The 20173-nt window shown below is 40.3% G+C and overlaps 1 protein-coding gene across 1 annotated transcript in view; it reads right to left on the bottom strand.

Moving 5' to 3' along the window:
• Nucleotides 1–20173, bottom strand: part of TMEM132C (transmembrane protein 132C) — a 444928-nt gene that overhangs the window by 318509 nt on the left and 106246 nt on the right. The gene's annotated exons all lie outside the window — the stretch shown is intronic.

Here is a 20173-nt window from a genome sequence, read left to right as displayed (position 1 = left end):
CTCAGTGATATCTGACAGGCATGAATTACTGTGGAACTCTGGGCTTATTTTTTTACTATTGTACATTCCTGACTACTGTATTTTCTATAGATCAAAATATTTGCTACCATTTACAAAACGTATTCTAAATTCACGCAGAATCCTGCACTTATATGTACAGATCTGTCCTTCCTTATCTTTCTACTTGCTTCAATCTATCCCTATATGATATCTTACTAGAAATGGCACAAAATAACGTCTCAAAAGGATTTCTCCATAAGGAGTTGTTTTATGTGTCTAAATGTGACCACTTGGGTGAAACGTAAATGGAGTTGTCCTAAACACAATTTCTCAATACTTTGTATGTGCACCTTTTTGTAGCCCCTCACATGGCTAGTTGGTCAGTCTTACTGATTGGATTCTCCAATACACAGGTTGGCAGAATTATTTCAGTAAAATAGAATCAGCACACTATAAGTAGCTTCTTCTCATCGGCATTCAATGCATTAGGTAGATATTCCAAGAGGAAATCAAAGGATCACCAGAGGAGTAACCAGCATAAAACAGAGATATCTACACACAAGAGGGACACAAAATATGTTCTAATTGAGAAATTTTTGAAAGCTCTTTAGAGAGAAGTGTTATTTTATGATTGGTTGTCTTATCTTAGTTTTTCTACAGTAATTGGGCATATGGATGTATTATAGATGGGCTAGTGGTCTCAATATATGAAGCAGAATGAGAGCCATTACATTAAGTGGCATCCACTCTGAAGTAGGACTGTGGAGTTTACCCCTATTATTGTATTTTTCCAAAACCAGACTTCAACTCTGTCTCCTGCTCTGACCCTGACTCTTTCATAAATGGCTGGCAGCCATGGTCAGTCAGAAGCATTAAAGATCCTTTAAATCATTAGAAAGCTAGTGATTGAATTCCTATGAAAGTAAAATAAATATGTAATAATAAATTATGCATCTAAATCATTATACAATATTAATAATGTTACAATATAATTAATAATAATTAAATATTTTAAACTGAAAGTTGGATTTAGAGTTAGACATTTTTTTCCAATCAGGACTCGACCAAAAATTGGTCCTGACTATGGTCCAGTTCACATCTGCGTTTGGGGATTCCGTTCCCCTCTCTACATGAAAAATGCAAGCAGCACTTTTCTCTCACATTTTTCATGTGGAAACCGAGTGAAAAGCACATGGACTCCGTTAGGGTCCATTCACATGGAGTTTTTTGGCACTGATTTTGAAGCTGGATCCACGTCAGAATCCATGTGGAAAAAAATCCTCCCATTGACTTCAATGGGTTCCTTTTTCGGCGGTTAGTTAGTCTCTTTCTTCTCAAACTAGTAAATAAAGTATAGTATACAGAAAAGTATATTTGAAGTGACATAAAAGAGTATCAGAAGTAGATGAATTAATACAGGAAAGAATCAGTGGATATTTGGTTACCAAAAATGTTAGGATCAAAATTTATGTAAAGGTTCATAGGTCCTGTATAACTAAATAACCCATATAATTGATTTAAAATACACTAAAATGTAAGAGAGTTTTCCAACAACATAAATAAATAAAACAACAGAATAAAATAATAAAAAATATAATACTCACCTTACCAACTCTGTGTCTTGCTTGTGTGAGGGCTCCTGGGTCCATCACTAGGCTCGTCCTCTTCCTGCTCCAGCAATGACATGTGAAACCAAGGATGATCACTGGCTGTAACAATGAATCGTTCACACCACTGAGGTCACAGCTGTAGTGGCCACATACCTATATCGGCATATCACTGGAGCAGGAAGAATGGCGACCAGCAAGGCCTCAGGGCGCACCATGGAATCAGTAAAATGATTATTAATTCTGCTACTATTTTACCGCATTCTATGCAGTTTTCCCAATATTTCGGGTGGCTGAATAGCCTCTTTAAAAAGCAACATCTGGGATCTTAAAGAAATTAGCATGCCTCATTTATAATTAATATTTTACACACACCAAGTGCTGCCCACCAGAAAATATATATATAGAATCCTGACACCTATATTTCTCTGTGATATATTTTATGGACTGTACTACACGGCTGCTTCCTTTTTAAAGCAAAGGTGTAATGTCTCCTGGATTATAAATCTCTGCCATCATATTTCATAACTTTCTCAGTGCTCACAGTTTTATTTATAGACATTGGTGGGATGATGTTCTGTTTGGCAGCCACATTCATTAGCAATGTATCAGGCAGCATTTACTAGATCAGCCTCTTCTCCTCCCACTTGCTTTCTACTTTTCCATTGCTCTCTATTATCTGTGCTTTCGGTGATTCCCTCCAGAGTAATTAATTACAATGAACTACAGGGCACTTTCCTGGGACTGAATGGCGGCTCATCAGCTTGTCCCCCATGCTGTTCTGCTAAGCAGACAAGCTGCTCACATTTTTCTGCATGCACAGAGCCCTAATTGATTTCTTGTGTCTAGTTGCCCATACCCTGGAGACATTTATAAAAGTATAACAAATAAATATCCCTTGACCTTGACAACAATACAAATTAACCCTATTTCTCCAGGAAAAGGCAACAATGTATCTGATTCTAAATATACTAGGCCTAAAAAATCATCCATCCATCTATCTATCTATCTATCTATCTATCTATCTATCTATCTATCTACAGTATCTGTTGTATTAAGACAAATATTCACCAATTAACACAAAAAAGGGATCAAATCTCGTAACAACCACTCATGCATTTCATAAGAAGAAACCTAGAAGAAATTTACAAGCTGTGACGTGTAAGTCATACAAGACAATACAATGTAGTTGGAATCAATAGTTATGGAAGACAAACACACATCCTACTACACGTAGCATTATTCTTATTAGACTCATTATTACTTAGTTCCATGACTGACTCATTTCCAATTTATGGTGTTTCTTTCTATTCTTTGATGACCTTAAAAATGTGTATACCAGCTTCACAGCTGGAAAGGTCTGTGAAGGTCATTGGAATCGTTCACCTTATCAATACTGACAGGGAGGACATGTCTGATAGACTCAACTTTACCAGACTGACATGTCAGTGCAGTGAAATGCATAACCAGCTCCGATCTAGAATCAAATGTCGTTTCAGGATAACGATACAAAAGCCTGCTGGAGATTTATCCACTATGGCAATGGTGATCAATCCCAGAAACACAATGGATATTGCAATGATATTACAGAGAATAGGCCATGCTGTGATATTTGATAAAGAACAACTTCTTAGATACAGCCATTCTTTTATTCTATACATTAGCAGTGTATGGAAATATCAAGGAATACTTTTCATACTATTGTAGACAATGGCATTTGTTTCATTAGGGTTTTAAAGCATTGCAGGATAAAGCATTAATATGGTCCATGTAGAGCTGCACTATACAATAAGACTCTCCGCTCTTACCAATGCTAGTTTAAAATGACTGTGTGTTATATCATCATTTATTTTACAGATAACCAAAGCAATTGTGGAGTTTAAATCAGGTAGAGATGCAAGAAAAAGTAAGTGAATCCTCTTGTGTTACCTGGATTTCTGCATTCATTACTAATACAATGTGGTCTGATAGTGTCTAAGTCACAATTATAAACAATTGCTCCCTCCCTGATATCCATTGTACATGTATGGAGGATGATGATTTTTTTAACCCCTTCCCTCTACACCAGTGGTGTAACTAGGAATGGCGGGGTCCCGTGGCAAACTTTTGACATGGGCCCCCCACCCCAACCAACACTGATGCCGAAGACCTCGATTGACCCCCTCCTCCGCAATCTATTATATCCCTTAGTAAGCCTGCACACAGTATTATGTCCCTTAGTGGCCCTGCACACAGTATTATGTCCCTTAGTGGCCCCTGCACACAGTATTATCCCCCATAGTGTCACCTGCACACAGTATTATAGCCCATAGTGGACACCCATAAACAATTATTATACTCTGGGGTCTGAAAAGACCCCAGAGTATAATAATCGGAGACCCGGGGGAATAAAAACATAAAAAAATTACTGTTTCTTACTTGTCCCCTGGCTCCTACGCTGTCTTCCCCACTGCTGTCCTTCTTCTATGACACCGGACGTCACATGACCCAGGTTCATGTGACGTCAGACAACTAGGAAGGAGGCCTGGCAGGATCGTGGAGAGGTAAGTAACAGTGTCTGTTACGTTCCCTTACCTCTCCCGGTCCGCCAATCATTATACTCTGGGGTCTGCAAAGACCCTCGAGTTTAATGATAGTATTTGTGGGGCCCGCGGTGTCACTTACCGATCCCGGCCCAGCCAGGATCGGCAAGTAAATAGGGCCCGTAACGGCCTATTACAAAAAAAAAACCCAGAAAAAACACAGCGGTAGCGGCTGTCACCGGGCCCCCTAATGTCCCGGGCCCTGTGGCAGCTGCCTCTGCTGCCTCCGCGTTAGTTATGCCACATAGTACAAACTGTACTATTATATCGCACCAAACTGTATAGTACAGCATCGTTCTGTAGCAAGCAAATGTGCTGTGTCTGCATTATGCAGCCAGAATCTGACACTAGCTACAAGAGTCAGAAAGTACTCTCACTCCGGCAGCCTAACCCCTAAGGTGGCTCTGAGGAGATGCTATTGAAATTAAAAGCAAAGACTGGGCCCCCTTGCAAACTTTTGACTTGACACCCCCCCCCACGGCATAGTGCCCCCTTTTCTGGCTCCGACACAGTATAACACCCCATTTACACACACTATAAAGTCCCAAAGTGGCCTCCAGACAGTATAATGTCCCATAGCAGCCCCTTCACACGGTATAATAAACCACTATGGCTCCTGAACACAATATAATGTTGTACCATGGCCCCAGCACGCTCACTATTATGCCCCACCGTGGCCCCTGAACACACACACTATAAGTCTAAACTACCCAAAAATAAAGTTATTTATACCCTATGGAGACCATAGTAAAAGAAATAAAATACTGCAATGTGTGTTTATGAAAAATGTAGCATGTCAATTTTACCTGTGGAAAAGCTTATACGTTCCCTACAGATTTAATAAGGGAAGAAAAAACACTGAAAAAATGCAATGGAAAACGCTGCAGAAAAATGCGACAATGTATTTCCACTGGCTTGTTTTCTAGTCTTTTTTTTAACTGAAGTTTGTTACATGGGGCCTTAGCCTAAAGGGGCTAAAAAATAAGTAAAAATAAAGCACTATAAAAATAGTATAATAAAAATATTATATATATAATATAATAAAAAAAGCACTAAAAATATAACATTCAAATAACCTCTCTCAAATAACCTTTTCACATATAATATACAGTCATGGCCATAAGTGTTGGCACCCCTGAACATTTTCCAGAAAATTAAGTATTTCTCCCAGAAATTATTGCAATTACACACGTGTTTATTTCATTGTGTGTTTTGGAACAACATAAAAAAAGAGAGAATTAAAACCCCAAAAACTTCAAAAATCGGCCAGACAAAATTACTGTCACCCTCAACTTAATGATTGGTTGCACACCCTATGGAACAAATAAATGAAATACAGTAAATCTTGAGAAGTTTCTTATAACTCTCAACTCAAATTTGGACCACTCTTCTTTTGCAAACTGCTCGAAGTGTCTCACATTTGAAGGGTGCCTTCTCCCAACAGCAACTTTAAGATCTATGGACAGGTGTTTAATGGGATTTAGATCCAGAACCTAGGAAGCAAAACACAGCTTTCTCACACTGGGCCCTACATTGAAACTCAAAATCCTTTGGTAAGCTTCAGATTTCAGTGCCAGAGAAAGCAAAACAAAGCCAAAACAAAACAAAAATCTTTGAACCTCCACCATATTTGAGTGTTGGTACTGTGTTCTTTTCTTTGCAGGCCTTACAGTAATCCATTTTCAGTAAATAGTAGAATGAAGTGCTTTACTAAAAAAGCTCTATTTTGGTCTCATCTGTTCAGAAGACATTTTCCCAGAAGGATTTTGGCTTACTCATGTACATTTTGACAAACTGTAGTCCAGCTTTTTATATTTCTGTGTCAGCAGTGAGGTCCTCCTGGGTCTCCTGCCATAGCATTTCATTTCATTCAAATGTCGATGGATAGGTCACGCTGACACTGAAGTATCCTGAGTCTGCAGGACAACTTGCATTTCTTTGGAAGTTGACTGGGGCTGCGTATCCACCATGCAGACTATAGTTTTCTGCAACTTTCTCTTCTGTCCACATGAATGAGATAAGCTAAAACACCATGGGTTGTAAACTTTTTGATTATGTTATATACCATGGAAAAAGGAACATCGAGATCTCTATAGATGGAATAGTAACTGAGATTTTTGATATTTTTCCACAATTTGGTTATCAAGTCATCAGACACTTCTCCTCTTTCTGTTCTTCATGCTTAGTGTGACACACAGACACACAATGCAAAGATTGTGGCGGTTTGTCTGTCTGCCCCTTCCCTGAGCTTGAAGACTAAGTCCCCCCCCCCACACACACTTGAAATTCAGCCTGACTACAGCCAGGCTGAATATAGGGTATCTGCAGTGCTCCTATTCTGTCGGGAAGGGGTTAATAGGAGCACTGCAGATACCCTATATTCATCCAGGCTGAATTCCAAGTGGGGGACAAAAAACAATCCTCAAGCTCAGGGAAGGGGCAGATAGACAACCCCCCCCCCCCCCATTTCTCCAGCACCCAGCAACTAGTGCACCCAAAAACTCCAGCCATTTTAATTTTTGAAATTTTCCAGTAGCTGCTGCATTCCCCCCCCTCCCCCCCTCGGCTTATTCAAGAGTCAATAAGTTTTCCCCGTTTTTGTGGTAATATTAGGGGCCTTGGCTTATATTTGGGTTGGCTTATACTTGAGTATATACGGTAATTAAATTTTAGATTTTTAGGAGAAAAACAGTAACAATACAGTTAGAAGACAGGAATCTGCATAACTAATCGTATTCCAAATAGTTGCAAGTCAAATTTATATATGAGATACTGTAGCCAAGATGATTGTAATATAATGGTAGTCTTGCATTTAAAGCTATTGAATGGTGAGACATGGAGCATGAAAGTGAAAAGTTTAAAACATTGTTACCCTTTTGCTCTTCAGTGTATTTTAATGTAACTTAACTTTTTAAGCTCTGTGCAGCATAGCTGTTTTAATGCTGCCAGGGCTTGTTGGTAGATTACCAATGGAAAGAATTAATGTTCTTATACTTCTACCCTTTCCCACACATTGCCACTATTTATATCATTCTAGGTACCTTCTACCAGGTGTAAAGTAATATTATTCCATGTACAACAACACACCCTGCCACTTAGATGCTGTTCTGACGTTTGTCTGGTTACTGACACTGAATCATATGCTACACATAATGTATAAGACATCCCCCTTCTTTCCTTCCCCAGAGCCAAGGAGGACTAGATAGCGAGAAAAGGATGGGATGTATGACATACTGTACTTCAGAGAATAGGAGACGGGATAAAGCTACATACACAGTGCCAAGGAACTTACACTAAACATCAGAAGCAGAGTCATTCTCTGTACATCCGACGTGTATAGAAACGTTTCTGCTTCCATTAATAAATGATACATTATGTTGCATTTAAATGATTTGAATACAGTCATTATAGGTCAGAAAACCTCTTTTTTCTATTTGCCTACTAGCTGTAGTCCAATTGCAGCTGGGGCTAATATGTCAGACAATTTAGAAGGGATATAAAGGATGTCTTTAAAGATCATTGGAAAAAGTATGTAATATTGTAATATAAAATTAATACTACTAATAAAAAACACACAAAAATACATTAAAAAAAAATATCCCACTATAATGTACAACTTAGCTTCTAAAAATTATATGAATACCCAAACAGCAAAGAAAAAACATGTTGATGTTTTGAGGCAACGTACACTAAAATCCCCCAAAAAGTGGTTGGTTATGAACCCGAGAAACCGGCCTGGCCTCAAAGTGGTTAAATAGCAGATCATTGCTGTGTCCATCCTATAACAGAAACCTATGAATGAAATGATTTCCATGCATTTCAAATGAGGCCTGTAAACCAGAGCTGTGTGAGGGTAATGGCTACTCAAAAAGATTATATTTTTTTTTATTAATTCTTGAAAGCAATACATTACAATATGCATTATATATGTTTTGGACAGAATTTATATAAATATTATGTTCCTTGTTGCATCTGTCATGGATTCTGTATGGATTTATTAATGACACTTTCCTAGTAACCATTTCTGAGTCTCTGTTAATTTGCAATGACCAGACTATTATGCAGAAATAACGGGAAAATCACATATTCTGGATTAATTTGCTATAATGAATTCTGCCCCATGTAATTTATGTTTTTTATGCAGACACAATTATACTTCTACAGCTAATGTTTGCAATGCAGCAAGCATATTATTTTCATTCAATCTGACACTTATAAAATGCCCTGCTCCCTAATATAAAGGTTAGAGGAAGATACATTAGCTAGAAATCTGCATACATTTGCAGATTCCAATGAAAATTAATTTAGATTTGTTTTATTGAATTGCAGGGGCCATAGCACAGGCATGTCTTTTTAGAGTCAGGGGACATTGACAGATTAATTAATTAAACTATATCACATAATCAGATCAACACAATGAAGGTTCAGGATTCTAGGAATTGGTTCTCTATAAGTGCTTGGGCTAACAGCTAGGCTTAGAGGGAGTCTGTCACCACAACAGTCCCTGTTAACTAGTGGGCTGGGGCTCGTATGTATAAAAGACTGTTTTTATACTTTGGTGGGACACGAGCATATAACATTAGCATATCAAAAAAGCTAATAGCAGCACCGAGCAAGAAGCAGAAGATGGTATTGTAGTCTAGAGAATCGACTTATAATCAATTATAGTTCAGTAAGGACTGTTCTGATGACAGACTCCTACAGTGGATTATATGGTCAAAAACTGAGGTCTTTTATGGCTAATTAACATAAGACATCTTGCCAAGAAGATCAGATTTGTGTAACACCTTCCCATAGTAAATTGTATTATTATTAACACATACCAGCAACTTTAACCCCTTCCCGACATCCGCCGTAATAGTTTGACGATGCCAGGAAGGACTTCCCGCAAACCGCCGTAGTACTACAACAGCTGCATGGTGCGCACACAGAAACTCAGCCAGTCAGAACTTTGAGACTTACAATCAGAGTGCTGGTTTAGCCTCCAATCCAGGAAGGAGAGGGGATATTTAATCCTGGTTCAGTTACGGATTAGTTGCCTGTGATTGTTTTATGCATCTAGGCTCGCTATGTTATTGGAAAACACTCCCAGTAGCTCATCCTGTTTCCACTGACCCCTTTGTTTATTTATTTTGGTTTGTTTTTTTCTGGTTACCCTCCCTTGCAGATTTGTTTTTATCTGTTACCTCTTGGACTCGACTGTGACCATGCTTTCATTTTGGCTATTTCCTTATTCTCTGGCGTTTAGACACTGACTATTGTATTTCTCTTTTTCTCTGCTTCTTGTTTGGTCCTGTGGTTGCAATCTGCGTCCCAAGCAGCCGAGTCTATTCTGCCTTGCAGTGGGCTTTGGTGAATACTTCAGTACAACCTTACATTCTGCTAACCAGAGTGATCCTGAATTGTAGACAGTTTACTTTGTTTTGCTGTTTATTCATCTTATCAGATACCTGCTGCATATCAGGGAATAGCTCAAATACAGTATTTATTCCATAAAAGATCATTTGTAGAATGATTATTTCTGATGATTTTCCCATGTAAATGTGCCAGTGATCAGCTGACAAACAATCATAGTTGGCTGGCTGTATGCCACCCTGGGTAAATGGTGGTGTGCTGCTGAAACACAATTAAATGTATGGGGGCTGAATGATCATTTTTGTGATCTTTCTTCCACCAAATCAGTGGCGTAACTAGGAATGGCGGGGCCCCGTGGCGAACTTTTGACATGGGCCCCCCCCCAAACCGACGCCGAAGACCTCAACTGACCCCCTCCTCAGAACTCTATTATGTCCCTTAGTAAGCCCTGAACACAGTATTACGCCCCATAGTGGCCCCTGCACACAGTATTAACCCCATTAGTGTCCCCTGCACACAGTATTATCCCCCATAGTGGCCCCTGCACACAGTATTAACCCCAATAGTGTCCCCTGCACACAGTATTAACCCCAATAGTGTCCCCTGCACACAGTATTAACCCAATAGTGTCCCCTGCACACAGTATTAACCCCAATAGTGTCCCCTGCACACAGTATTAACCCCAATAGTGGCCCCTGCACACAGTATTAACCCCAATAGTGGCCCCTGCACACAGAATTAACCTCAATAGTGGCCCCTGCACACAGTATTAACCCCAATAGTGGCCCTGCACACAGAATTAACCCCAATAGTGGCCCCTGCACACATAGTATTAACCCCAATAGTGTCCCCTGCACACAGAATTAACCCCAATAGTGACCCCTGCACACAGTATTATGTCCCACTGTGGACATCCATAAACAATTATTATACTCTGGGGTCTTTTCAGACCCCAGAGTATAATAATCGGAGACCCGGGGGAATAAAAACATTTAAAAAAAAAAACAGTTGCTTACCTGTGCCCGGCTCCTAGGCTGTCAGCTACCGGCTGCCGCTCTTGTCCTGCATTAATGACGTCGGACGTCACATGACCCGGGAAGCAGACCCGGGTCATGTGATGTCAGAGACGTCAGACACGAATGAGGGAGGCCGGAGACAGGATCGTGGAGAGGTAAGTAACACTGTTTGTTATGTTCCTTATGTCTCCCGGTCCGCTGATCATTATACTCGGGGGTCTGCAAAGACCCCTGAGTATAATGATAGTGTTTGTGGGGCCCGCGGTGTCACTTGCCGATCCCGGCCCAGCCAGGATCGGCAAGTGAATGGGGCCCGTAACGGACTATTTAAAAAAAAAAAAAAAAACGCAGCGGTAGCGGCTGTCACCGGGCCCCCTAATGGCCCGGGCCCTGTGGCAGCTGCTACTGCTGCTACCACGGTAGTTACGCCCCTGCACCAAATACTTTGCATCAGCCTAAGTTAAAGACCAATGCAAATGAGCGCAGGATGATGTGTTATATCAGCAATATGTACTTATGAAGACCAAGGAGATGGTGGTGGACTTTCACAAGCAGAGACATGCTCCAAAACCAGTGGACATCCAGGGGATGGGCATTGAGATAGTCAACAGATATAAGTACCTGGGTATACTCCTCAATAATAAGCTGGACTGGGAGGATCACCTGGATGCCCTGCACAGAAAGGACCACAGCAGGCTGTACATGCTCAGGAGGCTGAGGGCCTTTGGAGTCCAAAGGGCACTTCTTAGGGCCTTTTTCAACTCTGTAGTAGCATCAGCCATCTTCTTCAGAGTGGTCTGCTGGGGAGGTACCATACCAGCCAGGGATAGAAATAGACTTGACAAGCTGATTAGAAGGGCCAGCTCTGTCCTGGGAAGCTCCCTGGTCCCAGTACAGGTGGTGGGTGACAGAAGGATACTGTCCGTGGTGAGTTCCATGCTGGAGAACAACTCCCATCCCATTTATGAGACCGTGATAGCACTGGGCAGTACTGTCAGTGACTGACTGACTCACCCTAAGTGTGAGAAGGATCATTACATACAGAAAACTGAAAGATCCTTAAGTTGTGATATCCCTTATACTATTTTTTTACCTCTACCTTTATCTTTTTATCTGCACCTACTGTCTCTGCAATGCCTCTGCCTTGGAGATTTTGTATTTGTATACTGTATATTTGTGTGCTGTAACACACTGAATTTCCCTGTGGTGGGGCTATTAAAGGATTATCTTATTTTATCTTATCTTATTCTCACTTGCCCAATGATTTCATGGAGGAAAAACGTTTTGGGTGTACGTTAGGGCAGAGTTGAAATGTTGTATTTGAATGACTGTAAAGTGTTATTTCTACTGGGACTATTGGATTGCTGCCTATTTTTATTTCATACTTCTTAAATGAATTGATTTGTAGATAAAAGACCCAAGTACCCCAAAAAGTGTGCCTCTTTTTAATTCTTCTGTAACTAAATACTTGTCACATTGAGTCGATTATGACAAATGTACTGTTAGACAAAGAGAATCTAAGTAAACATAAAACACAGTTTTGAAATTGTTACTCCATTATTTACAGAACAAAGCAATATATCATTACAGGAAAGTGCTTCTGCGGAAATTGTGCCGACTAAACAACTGTGCTCACATAGCAGTATCCTAAACAAAACAAGTGTGTCATGTAGCGAGGCACATGAAAGCTACCCACACAATAGCAACTTAGATTTCCCACACAATGCTCACACATAGCAGAGCTGTGGTGCAAGTGTCTATACAATGGTGTTGGTCAAATATTTGGCACCATTCATCACAATACTACTACGGCTTATGAGGTTTTGCAAAAGATTGTTATCTGTAACATAATGGTACTGCCAGAGAGAGATGTAAAGAGATGTTCCTACAATATACATTGATCTGATATCTTCATGTTGTGTGGAAACATATTTAATAGGGCAGGGTTTGACCGCTCAGACCCCACCAGTCACCGTCAGGCAGCAAAAGAATAATGATAAATGTTGGATTGCTACAGCTAAGGACCAGGCTTTTATAGAAATTAGTCTAAAATGGTTTCGGACTGACTCTTCATAGTATCTGAGAATACTTTGTTGGGCCCAGATTTTAAAATAATAATGATCTATAGCAGAAGACACCCACATTTGAAAGATACCGTGAGTTGTTGGAGAGGGAGCCCCAGAATCATTTTGTCTGGTGGACCCAAGGATCCTCCATCTGACACTGGCCTGAAACCCACTATTAACTGTTTCATATGACTTGGGTCACAGAGTGATGGGAAGCAACCAAGGTCTTGTCATACAAGAAGATCCTTCAGGACTGTTGGAAAAATATCCAAAGTAACAATAACATGAATCTAAGAAAATGCTAAGCATGTGCAAAGCTGTTACTAGGAAAGGATGACTACTTTCAAGAATATACTGGAATATAATATTTACATGACTATTATTCTGGATTGTGGAAATTTTTTATTTTCTTTTTATGATATGCAAATCAACTTGCAAGTGCACTGGGGGCAGGCCCAATTTGCCTACAGGCAACTGCAAATGCTCAGGCTCTCCTCTGGAATCACTGGCTAATGCAGTCCTTTTAAGTGAATGACATTTTCAACTTCTGTTTGAGTCATGACTGTCTCTAGGTAAATCTGGAAAAATTACACCCACCCATGATGCACTTCCATATGTATTTACATATCAGTAAACAGATTATTATTTCTGTATTGCTACATTGGTTCGTGGTCTGTTTCTATTAAAGGCTCCTATACGGCACTATTATTGAATTGGGAGGCATTCCGGATGAGACAGGCTCACGATAGATAGATAGATAGATAGATAGATAGATAGATAGATAGATAGATAGATAGATAGATAGAAATTTTATATGTCTATTATATCAGTGACAGATAATAATGTAGATACATAGATAATCACAAAGTTAAGGGTTATGCTGCAAATTACCATAGTCAACCAAATATGGCTTTAAATACATAAATAACCGTTAACATGCATTATCTTAAAGGCATAACGAATGGAAATAAAATAAAGTTACAGCTGTGTTACGCAAGTATTGCCAATTGTCTTTTCTCTGGATAAAATATTCCTTGACCATCCATGTAAAACATATAACAAGCCTGGTCTTTGTTGTGTTTTTGGCAGAGATCATGATCTCTCGTGTGATCTCAAAGGTGCCATTGAAAGTGGCTCAGAACCTTAAACCACATCCGTTATTCCTGTGTAACATGACCAGTGATTCAGACATGCACCTGTGCACTGCCTACATTATGTGTGGTCCAGACCAGCAAAGTCTCCCCAGAGAAGGCAAGGAATCCTAACAAATATTCTGAGCTGGCTGTCCTGGAAAGAAGGTATCAATGAAATCATGTAAATCCAAGACTGTTATTACATCTCTGTGACCAGATATGACAGATGTTATTTGGAAGCAACTGTATGTTGTACCGACTAAAGACCAGTGATCCACAAAAATTGTAATCTGTAAATGTAGTAAGCGAAGCAGACATTGCAACAACTACAAATTAATTGTATTTTACTTACTTTTGTTATTTATTTCATTTTTTTTTTTTACAGATTCACAACTTTTGTTTTTATGGCATTTTAAGTGGCATTTAATAAGTTGCCTTTTTTCACTTAATAATATGCAAGTCCATCTCAATAAATTAGATCATCATCAAAAAGTAATTTTTTTTTTAGTAATTCAATTGAAAAAGTGAACCCCATATATTATATTGAGTCATTACAAACAGAGTGAACTTGTACAAGTGTTTACTTCTGTTAATGTTGATGACTATGACTTACAGCCAAGGAAAACCCAAACGTCATTATCTCACAAAATTAGAATCTAGACCTTGTCACTTCATATCCCTAACATTTCATTGTCCTCATAGCCAACTTATGGAATACACTATATTTCAGATATAACTCAGAATCATTCTATCTTATTGTAACATCTCTGCTTGTTCGGGCCTCTGTGCCACCCTCTGCTCGCGTGCTGCGGCGCAGGAGCCGTGTGCAGTTTGATAATCTGCTTTAAGTTTTTAGTTGCACTGTGTGAACACGGCTCTCGTTCTGTAATTGGATTTGCACCACACCCATCTTCTGCCAATGTTGCCTCTGTCCATTAAGTGTTTGATTTTGTCTTGCCTGTGATTGACAGCTTTCCTTCCTATCAGGTTCAGGGCGGGTTCTTCCTCCCTATTTAGTCTTGGCTCACAGTCACACTGGTGCCGGTTATTGCCTCTAGCTCTCTGGTTTTTCTTGCTGTTATATTACTTGTATTCTATCCTTGACCTCTGGCTTCCCTACTGACTATTCTCTTGACTCCGATTTGGCACTGCATCGCTCTCTTGTTACCGAACCCTGGCTAGCTGACCTCCCTTTGTTGTTGTTTGTCTTGTCTGCGTTTTGTGTTTCACGTATTCAGGGAGGGATTGTCTTCGTGGTTGTCGCCTATTACCTAGAATAGGGTCTGGCAATAGGAAGGGAAAGCGGGGGGCTTCAGTTTAGGGCTCACTGTCCCTTGTGCCCCTCCCTCCAGGGTTCACCAGCAGCTTCTGGGGAATTATCGTCTGCCATTCCCTAACACTTATCATTTGTTCAGATTCAAATGACATATGACTTACCCTCACGGGAATTGTCTAATTATCTCCAAATAAGAGACTTAGACTCATCTAACTTTCCTACTACCTCCTCCATATCAACCATATTAAACAATTTCTTACAAAACCCACTAGCTTCCAAATCTAAAGGAGTAAAGTCATTATATCTCCTCTTAGCTAACGATCTTTTCCTTACCAAGTCCCCCCATTTTAAAATGGGAATTCGATTTGGGTTATGGTTTTGACATGGTGGAATGGAACAGCGCCTTGACCTGGGCTCATGGAGCTACATCATGTGCTTCACACTGGGAGCAGTACCACAAAATTCTCCTACGGTGGTATAATACTCAATTGAAAATCTCTAGGTTCTATCCAACTTCTTCACCTCTTTGCTGGAGAGGTTGTGGACAAATTGGCTTGCTATACCATATATTTTGGAGCTTACATTGTTCCACTCTGGCATACCACTTTCAATACAATCACTCACTATATTCAATGCACAATGGCCCCGTCCACCCCCTTGGCTCCCCTCATGTTAGGAATCCACAAATTTCCTCCACATCATCGGACATTCATCTGACACTTTCTCCATGCCACTCGACTATCAATTGCCAGACACTGGAAATCTTTGCATATCCCATCTCTTGCCGAAATCCTATCTATTATCTCAACCAATTGTACACAGGAACATACGTTGGCTTGCCAAGAGGGAAAACCTAATTTTTTTTCCTCACAATGGTCGATATAGTTGTCAAAACACTCTCTCCCTTTCAATTAGTCAATAGGACAACTCCACTTATCAGAGTCTTCCATTATCCTCTTCAATGTACTTGATGACAAGACACCCACAATAAAAACTTGTATTGTCTGTCTTAACAGGTTGACCAGGACTTCCTTTTTTCCCTTTTTTTCTCCTTTACCATATTACACCCCTTATAAGTACCTTTCATATACCTCCTGACCGCGTGATACTACTATATGCATATTGATATACCATAACCATTTTCTTTGAAGCCTACATGTCAATTACAAATGTTTGTGCTATTTCTGTTACTGTGGTCTTATATACGACCTCATGACATATTCTGTTATGTTTGTTATTCTTTGAAAAACCCAATAAAAATTATTGAAAAGAAAATTAGAATAATTAACCCAAAACAGCTGCAACGGTTTCCTAAGCATTTAAAAAGGTCCCTTAAGTTTGATTCAGTAGGCAACACAATCATGGGGAAGACTGCTGACTTGACAGATGTCCAGAAGGCAGTTAGTGCTACACTCCACAAGCAGGGTAAGCCACAAAAGGTCATTGCTAAAGAAGCTGACTGTTCACAGAGTGCTGTATCAAAGTATAGTAATGGAAAGTTGAGTGGAAGGAAAAACTGTGGTAGAAAAAGGTGTACAAGCAACCGGGATAACCACAACTTTGATAGGATTGTTAAGAAAGGACCATTCAAAAATTTGGGGGAGATTCACTAGGAGTGGACTGCTTCTGGAGTCAGTGCTTCAAGAGCCAACACACAGACAGGGGCTACAAGTGTCGCATTACATGTGTCATGCCAGTCATGACCAATAGACAACGCTAGAAGCGTGTTACGTGGGCCAAGTAGAGAAAGAACTGGACTGTTGCTCAGTGGTCATAGGTGTTATTTTTAGATGAAAGTAAATTTTGCATTACATTTGGAAGATTCCAGAGTTTGGAGGAAAAGTGGAGAGGCTGCTGAGGTCTAGTGTGGAGTTCCACAATTAGTGATGGTTTGGCCATGTCATCTGCTGGTGTAGGGCCACTGTGTTTTATCAAGACCAAAGCCAGCAGCAGCCGTCTACCAGGAAATTCTAGAGCACTTCATGCTTCCCTCTGCCCACAAACTTTTTGGAGGCAGAATTTTCATTTTCCAATAGGACTTGGCACTTGTCTACACTGCCAGAAGTTCCAATACTTGGTTATAACTAGAGATGAGTGAGTACTATTTGAAATGGCAGTTTTGAATAGCATGCACCCATAGCAATGAATGGAGCCGGCCGGGCCCCATCTGCGTGCCGGACGGCTCCATTCATTGCTATCGGTGCGTGCTATTCGAAACCACCGTTTCGAATAGTACTCGCTCATCTCTAGTTATAACTAGAGATGAGCGAGTAGTACTCGATCGAGTAGGTATTTGAACGAATATTACGGTATTCGAAATACTCATACTCGTTCGAATACTCTCGCTATTCACAGTAAAGATTCGATTCAGAACCAGGGGTCTCAGTCATCCTGCAGCATCATTGAGTTGGTTGAGGTCTAATGCTGTGTTGGTACATATCCCAGATCACAGGGTTAAGAGGTCCCTAGTTCAAGGCAAAGCCAGACAGTAGACCACTGACAGGACCCTAGGATAATAAGAGACAAGGGCTAAGCAGCAAGAAAAAAAAATTTGTGGGCAACATTTTAGCAATTCACAAAGCAGTGTCAGATAGTATTTGCATGTAGCTGTATAGTGGGCCCCCAGAATACATTTTACAGGTGGTCCCTAGGTACCCTAGTCTGACACTGCTCAGATGCCAAAAGAGGCACATGCCCGTGGCCATTATTTTTGTAGCTGAGGGCATGTGCAGTCAGCTCTGCCCAAGGCCTGATGGCAGAGTCAACTGTGCATGCATAGAAGTTTGAAGCCAGTGCTGCAAGAGAACTCATTTGCACACAGAAGAAAACCGGGATCTCTACCGAACGGCGGCGCGGAGAAGACATCTAAAAGTAGGAGAAGAATAGCCTTTCTTAAGGCTATTCCTACGTGTTAGTGAGAAAAAATAGCAATTTAATGATAGGATCCGTTTTAGCAGCTTTTCTGTAAATACCAAAATTTTGTGATCAGTCAACACAATGTGATAAGCTAATTAGCCAATACGTGTTTGAGTGCGGCCACCCAGTGGCTGTTGTAAATATTGCAGCCTTTCAAGGTCCTTGCTAGCATGTTATGATTTTGTTTGATTTGTTTAATAAGAAACTGAAGTCCTTAAACAAGTTGGAGATCGGTTTATATTGGACACATCTGTATTTTTAAGTGGCTTGTTAATAAATGTAATTTATTAACAATTGGTAGTTGTACTCTAAAACATAAACTGTGTTCCTGAACGGGATTTTACTAATAAAAAGGAATCTTGGATTGTTCGGACTTAGTCTCCAGCAGTGGTAAGTGAAAACAACTGTTTTATGTAATTCCATGATTTTTTTCACCTTGGAATGAGAGTTAGACAGGCTAAAACACTGCACCAGACACAGAAACCACAATGTGTTTCATCTGATTTTTTCTTCCAACTGGGTTCATAGCCGTAGGAGGTTTTCAAACCTAATATTTGATCAAAATGAAAACCAGGTTTTCTTTTCACCTCCAAACAAGCAAGCCTCTCAGAATGATGGCCTTCCCAGCAAGCACTCATTCTCACAATGCATTTTGGCAACACCACTTTAGGTAGTAATTCCACTCAGCATTGTGTATGGGCTCCAATAAATGGAAAAGATCACTTGGAAATGTTTGTGGAGCAATTTTAACATATCAGCTGTCTAATAAGTACTCGATGTGTTTGTGAAGCACAAACATTCAATTTGACCTCTAAAATAGTTATTATTAGATGGAACAGTATTGCTTGTAAACCTCCTTACATAATAGGCATTGTACTCCTATACTATACATGTAGCTAATAGCATGTGACCCACAACATATGTACTCTCCAATGACCCTACATGTGCAATGCAGGTACCTGAATAATATACACTACAAATAATAATGGAAAAAACAAATACATATGTCTTCATTTTACAGTAGATTTTACTTGTGACATAATATTTTTCTCTCTTTTGCAGAGTAAATTGTGCTTTGGTCATTTGTATCAACCCAGTCAATGTAGATTATCAATGATGATGATGTGTGGCCGTTCTGCACCAAGCTTTACTGTCCCAGATTTTGTCTGTTACTATTATACTACTCTACATACACTGCCTGGCCCAAAAAAAAGTCGCCTTGTGCAACAAGGTACCGTTCCACCCCTTATATAATCATGAACTGTTCATGACAGGAATTTGCATATATTCTTGAATATATATATAATTGAGCTGTAGCCTGTCAAGAGCAGATCATAATTAAAGGTGTGAAGCGATGTCTACCAATGGAAGAGCTACCAAAGGAACAGATGTTAGTGCCTTCAAAAAGGGGCAAGTCATTGGATTGCATCAGGCTAACAAATCGACCAAGGAGATAGCCGAAGTAACTGGTATCAGACAGAGAACTGTTCAGCGTATCATACGAGCATGGCGAGATGGTGGAGAACCCCCCTCCAACCTTGGAAAGTGTGGGCGTAAGACTATACTCGAAACTCGAGGTCGTAGGTCCCTAAAGTGACTGGTGAAGAATAACCGCCAGAAAACCACCTTTGAGCTCACACAGATGTTCAACGTGACGGAGCGACACATTTCGGAGCAAACAATGCGACGAGAACTCAAAGGAATGGGTCTCAACATTTGTGTCGCCACACGAAAGCCATTGGTGACAGAGACCAACAGACGTCGGCGCCTGTCATTTGCAAGAGACCACAAGGATTGGACCCTAGAGCAGTGGAGAAAGGTCATGTGGTCAGATGAATCACGTTTCACATTGTTCCAGAGTGATGGTCGTGTCCGGGTGCGACGAGAAGCACACAAAACACTTGATCCCGTTTGCATCTCTCCTACTGTTCAGGCTTCTGGAGGCAGTGTCATGATCTGGGGCAGCTTCTGTTGGTTTGGACTGGGTTCGGCAATACTGCAGAACATGATAGACTCCATGCAGAGATGGATGCGTGCTGTTATTCGTGCTCATGGTGGCCCAACTAAATATTAAAACTTGTGATGTTTTTTTTTGGCCAGGCAGTGTATTATTAGGTGGACGAACCTTTGAGGAACAGAAACCTAGAGGTAAATAGTAAATGTGCTATGTAGCCAAGCTATGAAACTCTTGACACTGTTTGGCCATTTAGGAGCCCGATATC

The sequence above is a fragment of the Leptodactylus fuscus genome, chromosome 1, assembly GCF_031893055.1.
Source record: "Leptodactylus fuscus isolate aLepFus1 chromosome 1, aLepFus1.hap2, whole genome shotgun sequence".
Classification (NCBI taxonomy): Eukaryota; Metazoa; Chordata; class Amphibia; order Anura; family Leptodactylidae; genus Leptodactylus; species Leptodactylus fuscus.
This window is presented reverse-complemented; position numbering and strand designations above follow the sequence as displayed.